This window comes from Hibiscus syriacus, unplaced genomic scaffold (assembly GCF_006381635.1).
Source record: "Hibiscus syriacus cultivar Baekdansim isolate YM2019G1 unplaced genomic scaffold, ASM638163v2 tig00117000_pilon, whole genome shotgun sequence".
In the NCBI taxonomy this organism is placed as follows: domain Eukaryota; kingdom Viridiplantae; phylum Streptophyta; class Magnoliopsida; order Malvales; family Malvaceae; genus Hibiscus; species Hibiscus syriacus.
Window position 1 is genome coordinate 1,167,590 of NW_024063516.1, and position 19,313 is coordinate 1,186,902.

General features: G+C 34.0%; 1 pseudogene; it reads right to left on the minus strand.

Annotated features, from left to right (window-relative positions):
• Window positions 1-775: 775 nt before the first annotated feature.
• Window positions 776-11,464, minus strand: LOC120194644 (annotated as a pseudogene).
• Window positions 11,465-19,313: the final 7,849 nt, after the last annotated feature.

The following is a 19,313-nucleotide window of genomic DNA, read 5'->3' on the forward strand; positions in this document are numbered from 1 at the left end:
GGTTTGGCAGGAATGTAAGATTATAGTTTTTGGTTGAAGGAATAAAAGATTATTGGAATGTATATTTTACAAAATTGTCTTTGTTCTATATTTTTTAATAAGTGAAGTTATAAATACGTCTATGAAGTGTATGTACATTGTCAATAACTAAAATATTTTTATGGTTGTTTTAATATTTTTAATTCATAATATTAATTCAAATTATAAAAAATTAAATTCAAGGTGGTTTAAATAAGACACTCAATCGTTGCATAGAAATAAATATGAGTTGTTTTTAATGTTTAACAACAAGATGATTAATTCCTCTTGCTTATGGCTTAGTTGTGAATTTCATCCCTCAACTTCCCAAACACTGAAAGTTAATCCCTCAATCTTACAAAATCTTTGTTAAACATTATGGTTAAACCTATGTAGTAACCCATCTTTTCGACAATTCCTCAACTAGATAATGACATTAAATCTTTTTGTGAAGTCCTAGTAGTAACTATTTTAATTCAACCAGCATTTCTTATAAAAAGAAGATATTATCGAAGATTTGCTCCATGTTATCTAAAAGTTTGATTGATAGTCATTCGGAGGTGATTCCAAGGAAAGAAAACGACAATCACATAGCAAACTAGCGGTTATAACTAAACAAAACAAGATATTGAAACCCAAAGATCAAAATTCAACCTTCCTGATAGCCTAGGCTTTTCAAACGAAAACAATAACTGGTCAACAAACCGATAAGACCTTCACTACGAAAAATCGTAGAACTACAATTACCTTAACTCCACTACATAAACAAGTTGGGCCTTGACGCCTTGTAGGTTGTCTTCAGCTTCCTGGTAGGTGGCCTCACCTTCTTAACCACCAATGGGAACTTGATTTTTGAGTTATGGAACTGTTTGGTGTTGTCCCTCTTGCATAGCTTAGCCGGGATGGTTGTGGTCTTGATAATCTGGATGCAGGGGAACCTGACCCTGTGACGAGAAGCCATCTCGGTGTACATCTGTTCGACATCTCCATTCAAAGTAATGTCGCGGTATTCCTTGTACATGTTGTGATAACCGGTACGGCTTTGATAGCGGAGCCAGATACCGTAGTTCTTGATCTTAGTCGGGTTCTTCTAAAAAATCTGCAGAGGAATTTAACTTAAATATCAGGCATTGCAAATGAAAATCAAAGAATGAATCTGAAATCATGTTCTCTTGTGTGTCAAGCATTAACAATAACTTCTCTTTTTCTGATGAAGTTTTCACAGTACAGAGGTAGGAGATCACAACAAAGTAAAATATTGAGAAATAGTTGCAAGCATCTAGTTATAAAAAGTTTCAAACTGATTTTGATGAACTGTTTTTTTAATTCGATCTTACATATGAATCCCCCAAAAGTTATGAGACCAAATAAATCATTCAATGAAATCTCAATCGGCCAAAAAAAGATGTATGAACTTTTTAAAAGTATAAAAAAATTTGGCATGAAAACCTTGAAGGTCATATGTTTCTTGCTATACAAGTTCCCTCCTATCAAACAAAAATTACAGAGTAAATTGCACAAACCCGAGCTAAACATCATCAATTCTAGCAAAATAGTTTCGAACATTAATCGAAATGAAAAGGGTAATTTACCTAATGAAATTTTGTTGAGTTAATCGATCGACGGAATCGGCCAAGAGGGGGGTGAATTGGCAATTAAAAATTTCGTGGAAGCTTTTGCAGAAAAATTGAAAGTAATTACACAGCGATTTACAGTGGTTCGACTTTCTCAAACAAAGTCTACGTCCACTACCTTAGCTATCCACACTAAGGATTTTCCAACAAATTCACTAATTTGTTCTTTCTTTTGAGGCCAAAGAGATAACCTTACAAAATCCCTCAAGAGTATACCCCAACTCTTGAGAACACTCTTTTTTCCAAAGAGAAGATTACAAATTTGCAAACTTACAAGAAAACCTCACAAGGTAAGATGTTTGCACAATTCTAGAACAAGAAAAGAACACTCAAAGATAATTACAAATGAGCACAAATGGTGTTCTTGAAAGCAAAATGAATATTGAAAGGAAAATTGGCTTGATTTGCACAAACTTGGTGTTTGATGCTTTCTCTCTTGTTTCTCTATGATTTCTTGTTGATCAAGGGCTTCAGAACTTGTTTAAATACACCTTGAATCTCTTCTGAACGTTGGGGATGATTAGTGAAGATCATATAGCCGTTTTAGTGTGAAAACAATTAATAAAACAGTTTGGAGCGTGGGGGGAATCGATACCCCCTATGGGGAATCGGTTCCCTAAGTGTAAAATTCAAATATTTCGACCGTTGAACAGGGGAGAATCGGTACCCCCTATGGGGGAATCGGTTCCTTCCGAGCATTCTGGAAATCTCGGAGCCAAACTATTCAGGGGGGAATCGGTACCCCCTTGGGGGGGAATCGGTTCCCTCTGAGCAATCTGGAATTTTTGGCTTTGAAATGGTTCGAAATACTTTGAAAGATTATTTTGAAATTGTTTTAAGATTAAAACTTAATTTTACACTTAAGTAAGGATTAAAAATGATTTTTGAAATATTTTGAGTAATGTTTTGATATTCGAATAATTATATCGAATATACTTAGAAAATCATTTTGGAAAATCTTAAAATTCATTTAACTTAATTTGTTATATCGAAATATCAAAATGTTTTCAACAATCTCCCCCTTTTTGATATAACAAAACATTTTAGTAATTTTAAGATTTTGAAATCAAGTTTTGAAATTACTCCCCCTTACTTTAACACTTCTCCCATTTATCATTTTAAAAACACACTTAAAACACACTTCTCCCCCTTTTTGTTAAATCAAAAAGATTCAAATAAACGTGAAAAATATTAAGCCAATTGATTAGGTATATGAATGCATAAGCTGCTAAGATCACAATTAAGAGAAACGTTAGCCATTAGTTCCGTAATCAATATTCATAAATAATGTGATATGGCAAAATTGGTCATATTGCTAATAATGATGTAAATGATGCAATAATAAATAAATCACACCAAACATATAAGTTCAAACCATCCATAAATCCAAACAAATTCACAATCCTCAAATTCAAACATCCCAAAATATTCAAAATGTTAAACAATAAGTTTGGAAAACAAAGTAAAACATTTAATCATATATCCGGATTAGGAGGAGGAAAACGAGCTCGCATAGTGGCCATTTCGTTAGTGAGGTCATTAATACGTGCGTTGGTTGCTTCATTATTTGCACGCATTTCCCGAAGAATTTCTAATTGTTGAGCTCCCATTGTGGATAAATGGGACTCTATAGAAATAAAGCGCGAATCCATGGTCGCATATCGATAATCAAATGTCTCCATAAAAGATTGAAAATATGGAGGCATTTGAGTCGATTGTTGTGCTTGCTCTTCGGGCTGCTCCTCGGCCTGCTCAGGTTCAGCTTCAGCTTCATCGATGTCTCGCATTAGTTGCTCAAGCTCGAGATCTTCGTCAGCTTCGGGTGGAGCTTGTGAAGAACTCACTCCCGGAGTAGTTGCAGAAGTTCGAACCCATTCCCCGGTTTCCTTATCCTTAATCCATCCCGCTCTCGTTAAGGAAAGAAGGTTAATTTGTTTCTTAAGAGGAAAAACGGCATCTAGACCGACTCTAAGCCCAGCTTTGGAAAACAGATTACTCAAAATACAACCGTAAACAAGAGATGAACAAAGTTTTTTTTATTAGGAACAAGATTTACGGTTTCAACAATTTCAGCAAAAATAATCTGAGGTAGGTTGATTTTAATATTGTTTTCGAAACAATATAACCACCAAAGATCTAAGGCTCTAAGAGTAGAATAACGACCTCCAGATGGTCGAAACCACCATGAAATCATTAGATGAAGAAAACGTTCATGAAGGTCTAGGACACTTGCACTATCCCTTCTTTTATAACGAGATCCTAAAACCTGTTTTTCATTTGAAATCCCTTCATTATCTAATCCGAATGTATTGGCTATGTAAGCCGAGTCAATATATAAGAATTGTCCTAGAAGGTAGGAACGAATTCCTATGGTTTCGGTTTCAGTTTGGTCTTTAACAAAAACGGCATTAGAATAGAAAATACGAACAAGTTGATGGTAAACGATGGGTTCAAGGTCAAAGAGTTTATCAAATTTCCACTCTTGTAAAAGAGGAAGATATTTAAAATTGATAGCTAACATAGCTTGACGAGAAGGAATACGTTCTTCCCAGATTTTGTAAGAGTCGAAATATTGATAATACCAAAAACGATGATTTCTAGGACCAGGATGATTGAAACACGAATTTTGGATAGTCAAATTAGGATCAATAGGATTAGGATTAGAAATTGGAATAGGTGGAGGATTTGGAGGTGGATTTGGTTGTCGGTGTGAACGACTAGATGAAGACCTAGCACGTTTAGGATTAGACATGGTGAAGGAAATCGGAATAAATTGGATAACCTGCAATTTTAAAATCAAATGTATGCAATTTAATTAATCCCAAAACTCAATTGAGTCCTCAATATTTCAAGGTTCTCTAAATCAATCCTAATGGGCAAAGTTTTTGAAAACACTTTTGAAAAATATGGTTTTGAGAAACAATATATGTATAGTTTTCATAACAACAACATAATTTAATCAAAACACAATGATTTGAAAAGCAACATTTTTTTTAATTTCGAAAATTTAAAAAATTTGGAAAATTCTTGTGTTTTTGATGAAATTAGTTGTAACATCTAGTTTCTAATCACTAAACAATCAATGCCCGATCACTATTTCAACCTAAAACTATTTAAAACTAATCCTATGTTCAAAAACAATGAAGTAGAGAGTTTAGAAAAATTTACCTTGAAAGATGAAGATTGAGGGGATTTAGATGTTGTTTGCACGATTTTAATGACTCCAACAGGTTTAGAAGATGATATTTGAAGCGAATTCCGATTAATATCGTTGATTTGAGGCAAGAAAGGAGAAAGGGATAGAGTTTGGTCGGCAAGGAAGAAAATGGAGGGCTTTTGCGTTTTTGAAGGGTTCTGACCGATTTTAACAGAACCACAGGGGGGTATCGATTCCCCTGTGGGGGGAATCGGTTCCCCTTCAAAGGGGGAATCGGTTCCCTCATGGGGGGATCGATTCCCTCTGCACTAAAATGCTAAAATCTGATTTTTAAGCACACAAAATGCTAAATTAATTTTCTCTAGTGGTATAGGCAACTCATATATTGAAAAATAATTATGTTCAAACAATTAAATTAATCTTTAAACATTATTTGAACATAAAATTAATTTTCACTAAGAATCATAAACTCCCCCTAACTAATAGCAAGAATGCAATCAAAAATTATTATTATAAGCATTTTTCAGTATTTATTAAAAGTGCTAAATTATTTTAAACACTAAGTGAAGATAGGTTAGTTAAACCTAATTCTCTTATAAGTGTCCAAAACCTTTCCTTGTCTAAGGGTTTTGTAAAGATATCCGCTAATTGATGCAAAGTATCAACATATTCTAGAACTACATCTTCCTTAGTGACATGGTCTCTAATGAAGTGATGTCTTATTTCAATGTGCTTAGTTCTAGAGTGTTGGATGAGATTTTTAGTGAGACAAATAGCACTAGTATTGTCACACTTGATAGGAATGGTACCTACTTCAATTCCATAATCAAAAAGTTATTGTTTCATCCATAAAACTTGTGCACAACAACTACCGGCTGAAATGTATTCCGCTTCAGTGGTAGATAATGCAACACAATTTTGTTTCTTTGAAAACCAAGAAATCAGCATATTTCAAAGGAATTGGCAAGTACCGGAGGTGCTTTTCCTATCTAATTTTCATCCTCCATAATCCGCATCAGAAAAGGCATGCAAGCTAAAGCTAGAGTCTCTAGGATACCAAAGTCCTAAACTAGGAGTGTCCTTAAGGTATCTAAAGATTCTCTTAACAGCTAGTAAATGTGATTCTTTAGGACATGATTGAAACCTAGCACACAAGCAAACACTAAACATAATATCCGGTCTACTTGCGGTTAGATAAAGCAAAGAGCCAATCATTGACCTATATAATTTAACATCTACACATTTGCCTCCTTCATCTAAGTCAAGCTTTGTTGAAGAGCTCATTGGAGTGTTATGAGGTTTCCCATTTTCCAGTCCAAACTTCTTGAGCATATCTTTGATGTACTTAGCTTGATTAATGAAGATGCCATCTTTTCTTTGCTTGATTTGGAGTCCCAAGAAAAATGAGAGCTCCCCCATCATGCTCATCTCAAACTCACTTTGCATTAGCTTAGAAAATTCTTGGCAAAGAACATCATTAGTAGAACCAAATATTATATCATCAACATAAATTTGAACTACTAATAAATCTTTACCTTTTCTCTTTAAAAACAATGTAGTGTCAACCTTTCCTTTTAAAAAACCTTTTTCAATTAAAAAATTTGACAATCTTTCATACCAAGCTCTAGGAGCTTGTTTTAAACCATAAAGAGCTTTTGTCAATTTTAAAACATGATCCGGAAAATTTGAATCTTCAAAACTTGGAGGTTGTTCCACGTACACTTCTTCTTTTATAAAACCATTTAAAAATGCACTTTTAACATCCATTTGATATAATTTAAATTCATTGAAACATGCAAATGCTAATAACATTCTAATTGCTTCCATCCTAGCTACGGGAGCGTATGTTTCATCATAGTCTATGCCCTCTTCTTGTGTATAGACTTGAGCAACAAGTCTAGCCTTGTTCCTCACTATATTACCACTTTCATCAAGTTTATTTCTAAAAACCCATCTAGTACCTACAGTAGATTTATTACTAGGCCTTTCAACTAATGTCCATACTTTACTTCTCTCAAATTGATTTAATTCTTCTTGCATAGCCATAATCCAATGTTCATCTTTTAATGCTTCTTTGATGTTCTTAGGCTCTATGCATGAAATAAATGTAACATAATTACAGATATTTCTAAGAGAAGATCGAGTAGTTACCCCTTTTGATGGATCACCTATAATTTCACCATCCTTGACATAGTTGTACTCTCTTGGAAAAGATACTTCCCTTTCTTCACTGGTTGGATTCTCGAGGGGATCATGAGTTTCCTCATCTTTTGTTTCTTCCTTTGATGATGATTCTCCAACGTCATGTCTAACGTCATTTGCTTGTACAATACCTACATCATCATTAACAGCAGAATCCTTCCTCGGAAGGGGATTATCATCGAAAACAACATGTATAGACTCTTCTACAACTAAAGTTCTTTTATTAAATACACGATAAGCTTTAGAATTTAAGGAATAACCCATAAAAATTCCTTCATCACTTTTAGCATCAAATTTGCCAAGGTTTTCTTTACCGTTGTTTAAAACAAAACATTTACATCCAAAAGGATGAAAATAACTAATGTTAGGCTTTTTATTTTTGAGAATTTCATATGGTGTTTTCTTTAAAATTGGCCTAATCATTACTCGATTTACAACATAACAAGCGGTATTTGTGGCTTCCGCCCAAAAATATTTTGGCAAATTATTTTCACAAAGCATGGTTCTAGCCATTTCTTCTAAAGTTCGATTTTCCTCTTAACAACTCCATTTTGTTGAGGGGTTCTAGGTACTGAAAAATTATGGCTAATACCATTAGAATTACAAAACTCAATAAATCCAAGATTTTCAAATTCAGTTCCATGATCACTTCTAACACTAGTGATAGAGTAACCTTTTTCATTTTGGATTATTTTTGAAAATGTGATGAAATTTTCTAATGCTTCATCTTTAGTACTTAAGAATAGAACCCAAGTGTATCTAGAATAGTCATCTACCAAGACAAATGCATATTGTTTTCCTCCCAAGCTAGTAGTTCTAGTTGGCCCAAAAAGATCTAAATGGATCAATTGTAATACTCTACTAGTTGATACATCATTAATAGATTTAAAAGAAACTCGCTTTTATTTTCCTTTAGCACATGCATCACAGATTTTATCATTATCAAATTTAAGCTTAGGCAACCCTCTTACTAAGTCTCCTTGAATTAACCGTTGCAAAACACTCATACTAGCATGACCTAGTCTCATATGCCATAACCAACTATCATGCTCATCCTTAGCAACTAGGCATAAATTAGTCATATCAATAGAATCTAAATGCACCATGTAAATGTTTCCTATTCTATGACCAACAAGTATAATCCGATTAGATGCAATGTCAATGACTTTACAACCATTAATTTCAAATAAGACATTGAATCCTTTATCGCATAATTGACTAATACTCAATAGATTATGCTTTAATCCATTCACATATAAAACATTCTTAATTTGTATGGAAGAGGTATTACCTATTGTACCGATACCTTCAATGTGACCTTTTGAATTGTCTCCAAAAGTCACTTCTCCTCCATTTTTGGCGTTAAGCTCAATGAACCGGCTTTTGTCTCCGGTCATATGTCTTGAGCATCCACTATCAAGGTACCATGAATTTGAATTTGTTTCCCGTGCCTTGTAGCAATGCTCCTTTCCCTACAAACATAGATTAATTTCTGATTTTTGGTACCCAAATTCTTTTGGGTCCATATTCATTAGTTTCCAAAATCCTAGTCCCCTTAGGTATCCATTTGTGTAGGATATTTTTATCTTTAGTAGTAATGAGTTCTTTAGGAACCCACATACTTCTAACGATTTTTCCATTAGAGGTTCTTTGGGGACCTCTATGATTGTAGTTTCTAAAACTTTTTCTAACAAAGTTGGACTTTGAATTTCCACCTTTTTCAAAATGTTTTGTTCCAACTTTATCAAAAGAAGTTTTAAGATCATCAATTTTCTTTTGATGATCATCATTGATCTTTGAAAGTAAATTTTGCAAATCTAAATTTTTTTTTTCAAACTCTTCTAGTTTGATTTGCAAATCTTTGATTTTACTTTCAAGATCGTTGTTGGTTTTGGATATGAGTTTGTTTTCATTTTTCAATTTTGAAACATCATTTTTATATTTTAAAAACAATTTCTCATAATCCGAAGCCAACCCATTGTACTCCTCAAATAACTCATCATAAGATAAATCATCAAAATCGGATGAGTTAGAGGTTACCTTAGAATTTTCCCCGAATGCCATCAAGCACAAGTTTGCTACTTCTTGTTCCTCTTCATCGGAACTTTCTTCATCGCTCCATGTAGCCACATGAGCCTTGTGCTTATTCTTTGATTGACCATTTTTCTTCAATTGTGGGCAATCATATTTGACATGCCCCGGCTTTTGGCATTCATAGCAAATGATTGGGTCCTTCTCTTTTGGTTCATTTTTGAGGCCTTCGTTTCGTTTGAATTTTCTTTCTTGGTAAGGTCTCATCATTTTTCTGAACCGTTTGGCAAACAATGCCATTTCCTCGTCATCATCATCATTATTAGAATCACTCTCATCTTTTGTGGATTTGAGAGCAACTCCAATATTTTTCTTCTTCTCCTTTTCCTTTGGTGTCTCTTCAACTTTATCAAGGTCCACCTCATCTTCAAGCATCATCTCATGAGTGAGGAGTGAACCGATAAGTTCTTCAAGAGTTAAGGACGATAGGTCCTTAGACTCGATGATTGCCGTCTTCTTTGATTGCCATGATTTTGGGAGGGAGTAGACTAACTTCCTCACAAGCTTTTCATTTGAGATGATCTCTCCATATGATTTGAGACCATTGACAATCGTTGAAAATCTATCCGTCATAGCTTTGATGTCTTCATTTGGTTTCATCCTGAAATTTTCATAGCTATGCGTTAGAATACTAATTTTTGATTTCTTTACCTCATCTGTACCTTCATGTGTGACTTGAAGCTTGTCCCATATTTCTTTGGCGGTTGTACACAATGAAACTCTTCCGTATTCATCTGGTCCAAGAGCACAAAAAATAATATGGATGGCTTTGGAGTTGAGCTGGAACATTCTTGTCTCTCCTTCACTCCACAACCTTGGATGAGTGAGAGGTTTGATGTATCCTTCTTCTACAGCATTCCATGCTCCCATGTCACTTGCTTGAATGAAGTACATCATTCTATTCTTCCAATAGGCATAGTTAGCTCCATTGAAGAAAGAAAGCTTGTTGACGGGCATCGAATCGAGACCGGAGTCGAAGTTTGAAGCAGAGGCCATTAATGACTTTAATAATCGATATAACTCTTCCCGAATTGACTCAAGAGGCGATTAAACCTTCAAATGAGTTAGGCTCTGATGCCAATTGTTGAGTTAATCGATCGACAGAATCGGCCAAGAGGGGGGTGAATTGGCAATTAAAAATTTCGTGGAAGCTTTTGCAGAAAAATTGAAAGTAATTGCACAGCGATTTACAGTGGTTCGACTTTCTCAAACAAAGTCTACGTCCACTACCTTAGCTATCCACACTAAGGATTTTCCAACAAATTCACTAATTTGTTCTTTCTTTTGAGGCCAAAGAGATAACCTTACAAAATCCCTCAAGAGTATACCCCAACTCTTGAGAACACTCTTTTTCCTAAAGAGAAGATTACAAATTTGCAAACTTACAATAAAACCTCACAAGGTAAGATGTTTGCACAATTCTAGAACAAGAAAAGAACACTCAAAGATAATTACAAATGAGCACAAATGGTGTTCTTGAAAGCAAAATGAATATTGAAAGAAAAATTGGCTTGATTTGCACAAACTTGGTGTTTGATGCTTTCTCTCTTGTTTCTCTATGATTTCTTGTTGATCAAGGGCTTCAGAACTTGTTTAAATACACCTTGAATCTCTTCTGAACGTTGGGGATGATTAGTGAAGATCATATAGCCGTTTTAGTGTGAAAATAATTAATAAAACAGTTTGGAGCGTGGGGGGAATCGGTACCCCCTATGGGGGAATCGGTTCCCTCCGAGCATTCTGGAAATCTCGGAGCCAAACCGTTCAGGGGGGAATCGGTACCCCCTTGGGGGGGAATCGGTTCCCTCTGAGCAATCTGGAATTTTTGGCTTTGAAATGGTTCGAAATACTTTGAAAGATTATTTTGAAATTGTTTTAAGATTAAAACTTAATTTTACACTTAAGTAAGGATTAAAAATGATTTTTGAAATATTTTGAGTAATGTTTTGATATTCGAATAATTATATCGAATATACTTAGAAAATCATTTTGGAAAATCTTAAAATTCATTTAACTTAATTTGTTATATCGAAATATCAAAATGTTTTCAACAAATTTCAATTTTCAACACAACATCCCAACAATAAATCAGTTAATACAGAGTGAATTATAAAAGGCAAATATGCCTCATTGATGGCGAGGACTTGACTGTTACTCTTCTTAACCTTCTTCAGCTTCCTCAGGTAGTACCTGATGAATATATTCAACAACACCCAAAAGTCAAAAAACTTCAAAGCTTCATTCAAATAGGATACCAAATCAAATAAAAAACACAAATGTCCATGAAAATAATCACTAACTAGAACTTGGATTTGGCTCGAACCTCATTGGTGGTCCAAAGCTTCATCCTGTAAATCTTGGGATGTTCATCGCTCTCCGTTGGGTAAGCCCTTCCAACAACTTGGTACTGGTGAAACTGTAACCATAAACAAAACCAAAAAAGAGTATCAAATAATTCTATTTTCTTCATATTGATTCAAATACAACTAATAACTTCCGAGCCAAATGAAATAAAGAAAATTTAGAATAGATAGAAGCCCGAGCATAACAGAACAAAACCACAATCAAATTGTAAGAACAAAGCCTGAAATATTAATAACAATAGAACACTGAAACTAAAAGAGGGAAATCGATGAGGCGTTGGCCAGAACCAAGAGGGGAGAAGGGTATTTTAGACAACGGGACCGGGAATGTTCAAATACCTAATGGAGCTGTGGGACTAACATTCCCAGTAAAACAGGAGAAAAAAACTACTGTTGATATTCAATGTTTACCCTCTCTTGGGAATAATAACCATCCAAACGTGGGTAAGTTAAACGGAAAAAAAAAGATTCCTCCCAGGAATGTTTTAATTCGTGAACCAAACGGGGCCTTAGGAGCAGTGAGATCGGTCGGTTTGATTCGATCTGATTTCTTAGATTTTTTTAATTTTAGTTGAATCGATCTAAATTTTAATTTTTAGCTTCAACTTTGTTTTTTATTTTAACAAGCAGTGGTGGAAATGCAATATCGTGTCCATGGTAATTTGGTAAGTGGGTAGCGATGAGGCGATGAAGAGTTTAATTATGAGTTAATAGTTTTTATAATATTTAATTTAAATTAATTATGAATGGATTATAAAAATTAATTATTCGCTTGAAATCTCAATTCATTTTAATTTAAAATAATTACTTATGTTTGTTTAAAATTTTAAAATTATATCTGTATTTATTTAATTTTTTGTGTATTCCTATTTGTTTGTTTGAATTAAACAAATATTTTTTGAATGCTAAATAAAAATATTAATAAACATATAAAATAATGATGCATAAATATTACTAAATTATAAATACACACAAATAATAATAATAATTATTATAATTATATAAAAGAATAAAAAATAAATGAGATTTATATTATCTATTAAATAAGTTTTAAATGAATATTATTGAATGGGTAAATTACACAAATGATTGGATGAGCTTCGGTTCTTAGCTTAAGTATTTTGTTGAAGCTCCAACTAAGGCTAGGACATGTTTCCATTTGCCATAAGTCTTTGTCCTTAAGAACATCCCTAAGCATAGCTTGATAGCATGGATGGCTGTGATTGATAGGTTGCCTACACGTGATCGCCTTCAACGCAAAGGCATTGTGTCTAACGGAAGTTGCGTTCTATGTAATGATACATTGGAAAATCGAAACCATCTGTTCTTTGAATGTCAGATTGCTTCTCATTTACGAGTGCAAATTTTACTTCTCAATGGGATAAAGAAGACATTATTATCTTGGGAGGACATGATAACTTGGGCAAGCAACTATTGGAAAGGCAAATCTCTACTAACCACTATCCTCAAACTTGCTTGGAGCCCCACCATCTATGTTTTTTGGGAGGAACGCAACCGAAGAATTTGTTGAAAACATTTTGATATTTCGATATAACAAATTAAGTTAAATGAATTTTAAGATTTTCCAAAAAGATTTTCTAACTATATTCGATATAATTATTCGAATATCAAAATATTACTCCAAATCCTTCAAATGTCATTTTTAATCCTTACTCAAGTGTAAAATTAAGTTTTAATCTTAAAATAATTTCAAAACGATTTTACAAAATATTTCGAACCATCTCAAAGCCAAAAATTCCAGATTGCTCAGAGGGAACCGATTCCCCCCACTATTCAACAGTCGAAATATTTGAATTTTACACTTAGGGAACCGATTCCCCTTATGGGGTACCGATTCCCCCCATGCTCCAAGCTGTTTTATTAATTGATTTCACACTAAAACGCCTATATTATCTTCACTAATCATCCCCAATGTTTAGAAGTAATTCAAGGTGTATTTAAACAAGTTATGAAACCTTTGATCAACAAGAAAATATAGAGAAACAAGAGAGAAAGCATCTAACACCAAGTTTGTGTAAATCAAGCCAATTTTCCTTTTAATATTCTTTTTGCTTTCAAGAACACCATTTGTGCTCATTTGTAATTATTTTGGAGTGTTCTTTTCTTGTTCTAGAATTGTGTAAACAATCTACCTTGTGAGGATTTCCTTGTAAGTTTACAAATTTGTATTATTCTCTTTGGGAAAGAGTGTTCTCAAGAATTTGGGGTATAATTCTTGAAGGTTTGTAAGGTTGCTCTTTGTCCTCAAAAGAAAGACAAATTAGTGAATTTGTGGAAAATCCTTAGTGTGGATAGCTAAGGTAGTGGACGTAGACTTTGGTTGAGAAAGTCTAACCACTCTAAATCGCTGTGTAATTTCTTTCAATTTTCTGCAAAGCTTCCACCAATTTTTTTTTGCCAATTCACCCCCTCTTGGCCGATTCCGTCAATCGATTAACTCAACAATTGGCATCAGAACCTAACTCATTTGAAGGTTTAATCGCCTCTTGAGTCGATTCGGGAAGAGTTACATCGATAATCAAAGTCATCAATGGCCTCTACTTCAAACTTCGACTCCGGTCTCAATTCGATGCCCGTCAATAAGCCTCCTTTCTTCAATGGGGCTAATTATGCCTATTGGAAAAATAGGATGATGTACTTCATTCAAGCAAGTGACATGGGAGCATGGAATGTCGTAGAACAAGGATACTTCAAGCCTCTCACTCATCCAAGATTATGGAGTGAAGGAGAGACAAAAATGTTCCAGCTCAACTCCAAAGCCATCCATATCATATTTTATGCTCTTGGACCAGATGAATACGGAAGAGTTTCATCTTGTACAACCGCCAAAGAAATATGGGACAAACTTCAAGTCACTCATGAAGGTATCGATGAGGTAAAGAAATCTAAAATTAGTATTCTAACGCATAGCTATGAAAATTTCAGGATGAAACCAAATGAAGATATCAAAGCTATGACGGATAGATTCTCAACGATTTTCAATGGTCTCAAATCATATGGAGAGATCATTTCAAATGAAAAGCTTGTGAGGAAGTTAGTCTACTCCCTCCCAAAATCGTGACAATCAAAGAAGACGGCAATCATCGAGTCTAAGGATCTAACATCCTTAACTCTTGAAGAGCTAATCGGTTCACTCCTCACTCATGAAATGATGCTTGAAGATGAGGTAGACCTTGATAAGATTGAAGAGACACCAAAGGAGAAGGAGAAGAAGAAAAACATTGGAGTTGCTCTCAAATCCACAAAAAATGAGAGTGATTCGGATGAAGATGACGATGATGAGAAAATGACATTGTTTTCCAAACGGTTCAGAAAATGATGAGACCTTACCGAGGAAGAAAATTCAAACGAAATGAAGAATGAACCAAAAGAGAATGACTCGATCATTTGCTATGAATGCAAAAAGCCGGGGCATGTCAAATATGATTGCCCACAATTGACGAGAAACGATCAATCAAAGAATAAGCACAATGCTCATATGGCTACATGGAGCGATGAAGAAGGTTCCGATGAAGAGGAACAAGAAGTAGCAAACTTGTGCTTGATGGCATTCGGGGAAGATTCTAAGGTAACCTCTAACTCATCTGATTTTGATGATTTATCCTATGATGAGTTATTAGAGGAATATAATGGGTTGGCTTCGGATTATGAGAAATTATTTTTAAAAAATAAAAATGATGTTTCAAAATTGAAAAATGAAAATAAACTCATATCCAAAACCAACAACGATCTTGAAAGTAAAATCAAAGATTTGCAAATCAAACTAGAAGAATTTGAAAAGAAAATTTTGGATTTGCAAAATTTACTTTCAAAGGTCAATGATGATCATCAAAAGAAAATTGATGATCTTAAAGCTTCTTTTGATAAAGTTGGAACAAAACGTTTTGAAAATGGAGAAAATTCAAAATCCAGCTTTGTTAGAAAAAGTTTTAAAAACTACAATCATAGAGGTCCCCAAAGAACCTCTAATGGAAAAATCGTTAGAAGTATATGGGTTTCTAAAGAGCTCATTACTACTAAAGATAAGGATATCCTACACAAATGGATACCTCAGGGGACTAGGATTTTGGAAACTAATGAATATGGACCCAAAAGAATTTGGGTACCAACAATTAGAAATTAATCTATGTTTGTAGGAAAAGGAGCATTGCTACAAGGCATGGGAAACAAATCCAAATTCATGGTACCTTGATAGTGGATGCTCAAGACACATGTCCGGAGACAAAAATCGGTTCATTGAGCTTAACGCCAAAAATGCAGGAGAAGTGACTTTTGGTGATGATTCAAAAGGTCACATTGAAGGTATTGGTACTATTGGTAATACATCTTCCATACAAATTAAGAATGTTTTATATGTGAATGGATTAAAGCATAATCTATTGAGTATTAGTCAATTTTTTGATAAGCGATTCAATGTTATATTTGATATTAATGGTTGTAAAGTCATTGACATTGCATCTAATCAGATTATGCTTGTTGGTCATAGAATAGGAAACATATACATGGTGCATTTAGATTCTATTGATATGACTAATTTGTGCCTAGTTGCTAAGGATGAACATGATAGTTGGTTATGGCATAGGAGACTAGGACATGCTAGTATGAGTGTTTTGCAACGGCTAACTCAAGGTGATTTAGTTCGAGGGTTGCCTAAGCTTAAATTTGATAATGATAAAATCTGTGATGCTTGTGCTAAAGGAAAACAAAAGCGAGTTTCTTTTAAATCCATTAATGACGTATCAACTAGTAGAGTATTACAATTGATCCATATAGATCTTTTTGGGCCAACTAGGACTACTAGCTTAGGCGGAAAACAATATGCATTTGTCTTGGTAGATGACTATTCTAGATATACTTGGGTTCTATTCTTAAGTACTAAAGATGAAACATTAGAAAAATTCATCACGTTTTCAAAAGTAATCCAAAACGATAAAGGTTACTCTATAACTAGTGTTAGGAGTGATCATGGTACTGAATTTGAAAATCTTGGATTTACTGAGTTTTGTAATTCTAATGATATTAGTCACAATTTTTCAGCACCTAGAACCCATCAACAAAATGGAGTTGTTCAGAGGAAAAATCGAACTTTAGAAGAAATGGCTAGAACCATGCTTTGTGAAAATAATTTGTCAAAATATTTTTGGGCGGAAGCCACAAATACCGCTTGTTATGTTGTAAATCGAGTAATGATTAGGCCAATTTTAAAGAAAACTCCATATGAAATTTTCAAAAATAAAAAGCCTAACATTAGCTATTTTCATCATTTTGGATGTAAATGTTTTGTTTTGAACAACGGAAAAGAAAACCTTGGCAAATTTGATGCTAAAAGTGATGAAGGAATTTTTCTGGGTTATTCCTTAAATTATAAATCTTATCGAGTATTTAATAAAAGAACTTTAGTTGTAGAAGAGTCTATACATGTTGTTTTCGATGATAATCCCCTTCCGAGGAAGGATTCTTGTGTGAATGATGATGTAGGTATTATAAATACAAATGAAGTTAGACATGACGTTGAAGAACCATCATCAAAGGAAGAAACAAAAGATGAGGTAACTCATGATCCTCTTGAGAATCCAACCATTGAAGAAAGGGAAGTATCTTATCCAAGAGAGTACAACTATGTCAAGGATGGTGAGATTATAGGTGATCCATCCAAAGGGGTAACAACTCGATCTTCTCTTAGAAATATTTGTAATTATGTTGCATTTATTTTATGCATAGAGCCTAAGAATATTAAAGAAGCATTAAAATATGAACATTGGATTATGGCTATGCAAGAAGAATTAAATCAATTTGAGAGAAGTAAAGTATGTACATTAGTTGAAAGGTCTAGTAATAAATCTACTGTAGGTACTAGATGGATATTTAGGAATAAGCTTGATGAGAGTGGTAATATAGTGAGAAACAAGGCTAGACTTGTTTCTCAAGGGTATACTCAAGAAGAGGGCATAGACTATGATGAAACATACGCTCCCGTAGCTAGGATGGAAGCAATTAGAATGTTACTAGCATTTGCATGTTTTCATGAATTTAAATTATATCAAATGGATGTTAAAAGTGCATTTTTAAATGGTTTTATAAAAGAAGAAGTATATGTGGAATAACCTCCAGGTTTTGAAGATTCAAAATTTCCGGATCATGTTCTTAAATTGAAAAAAGCACTTTATGGTTTAAAACAAGCTCCAAGAGCTTGGTATGAAAGATTGTTAAACTTTTTAATTGAAAAGGGTTTTTCAAAAGGGAAGGTTGACACTACATTGTTTTTAAAGCATAAAGGTAAAGATTTATTAGTAGTTCAAATTTATGTTGATGATATAATTTTTGGTTCTACTAATGATGTTCTTTGTCAAGAATTTTCTAAGCTAATGCAAAGTGAATTCGAAATGAGCATGATGGGGGAGCTCTCATTTTTCTTGGGACTCCAAATCATGCAAAGAAAAGATGGCATCTTCATCAATCAAGCTAAGTACGTCAAAGCTATGCTCAAGAAGTTTGGACTGGAAAATGGCAAACCTCCACTCCAATGAACTCTTCAACAAAGCTTGACTTAGATGAAGGAGGTAAATGTGTAGATGTTAAATTATATAGGTCAATGATTGGATCTCTACTTTATCTAACTGCAAGTAGATCGGACATTATGTTTAGTGTTTGCTTATGTGCTAGATTTCAATCATGCCTTAAGGAATCACATTTACTAGCTGTTAAGAGAATCTTTAGATACCTTAAGGACACTCCTAGTTTAGGACTTTGGTATCCTAGAGACTCTAGATTTAGCTTGTATGCTTTTTCTGATGCGGATTATGGAGGATGCAAATTAGATAGGAAAAACACCTTCGGTACTTGCCAATTCCTTGTAAATATGTTGATTTCTTGGTTTTCAAAGAAACAAAATTGTGTTACATTATCCACCACTGAAGCCGAATACATTTCAGCTGGTAGTTGTTGCACAGGTTTTATGGATGAAACAACAACTTTTTTATTATGGAATTGAAGTTGGTACCATTCCTATCAAGTGTGACAATACTAGTGCTATTTGTCTCACTAAAAATCCCATTCAACACCCTATAACTAAGCACATTGAAATAAGACACCACTTCATTAGAGACCATGTCACTAAGGAAGATGTAGTTCTAGAATTTGTTGATACTTTTCACCAATTAGCGGATATCTTTACAAAACCTTTAGACAAGGAAAGATTTTGGACACTTAGGAGAGAATTAGGTTTGACCAACTTATCTTCACTTAGTGTTTAAAATAATTTTAGCACTTTTAAGACTAAATGAAAAATGCTTAGAATAATAATTTTTGATTGCATTCATTGCTATTAGTTAGGGGGAGTTTATGATTCTTGATGAAAATTAATTTTATGTTCAAATATAGTTTAAAGATTAATTTGATTGTTTGAACATAATTATTTTTCAATATATGAGTTGCCAATACCACTAGAGAAAGTTAATTTAGCATTTTGTGTGTTTAAAATCGGATTTTAGCATTTTAGTGCAGAGGGAATCGATACCCCCATGAGGGAACCGATTCCCCCTTTGAAGGGGAACCGATTCCCCCCACAGGGGAATCGATACCCCCTGGGGTTATGGTTTTATCGTGCAGAACCCTTGGTTTTGGCTCAAAACTCTCTTCTCTTACGTCGTTTCTCCTCTCTACTCTCTCCATATCTCCACTTTGCCTCAAAATAACGTTTTTAATCGGAATTCTCTTCAAATAGCATCTTCTAAACTTGCTAGCATCATTAAAATCGTGCAAACAACTTCAAAATCCACTCAATCTCATCTTTCAAGGTAATTTTTTTTAAAACTCTCTATTTCATTG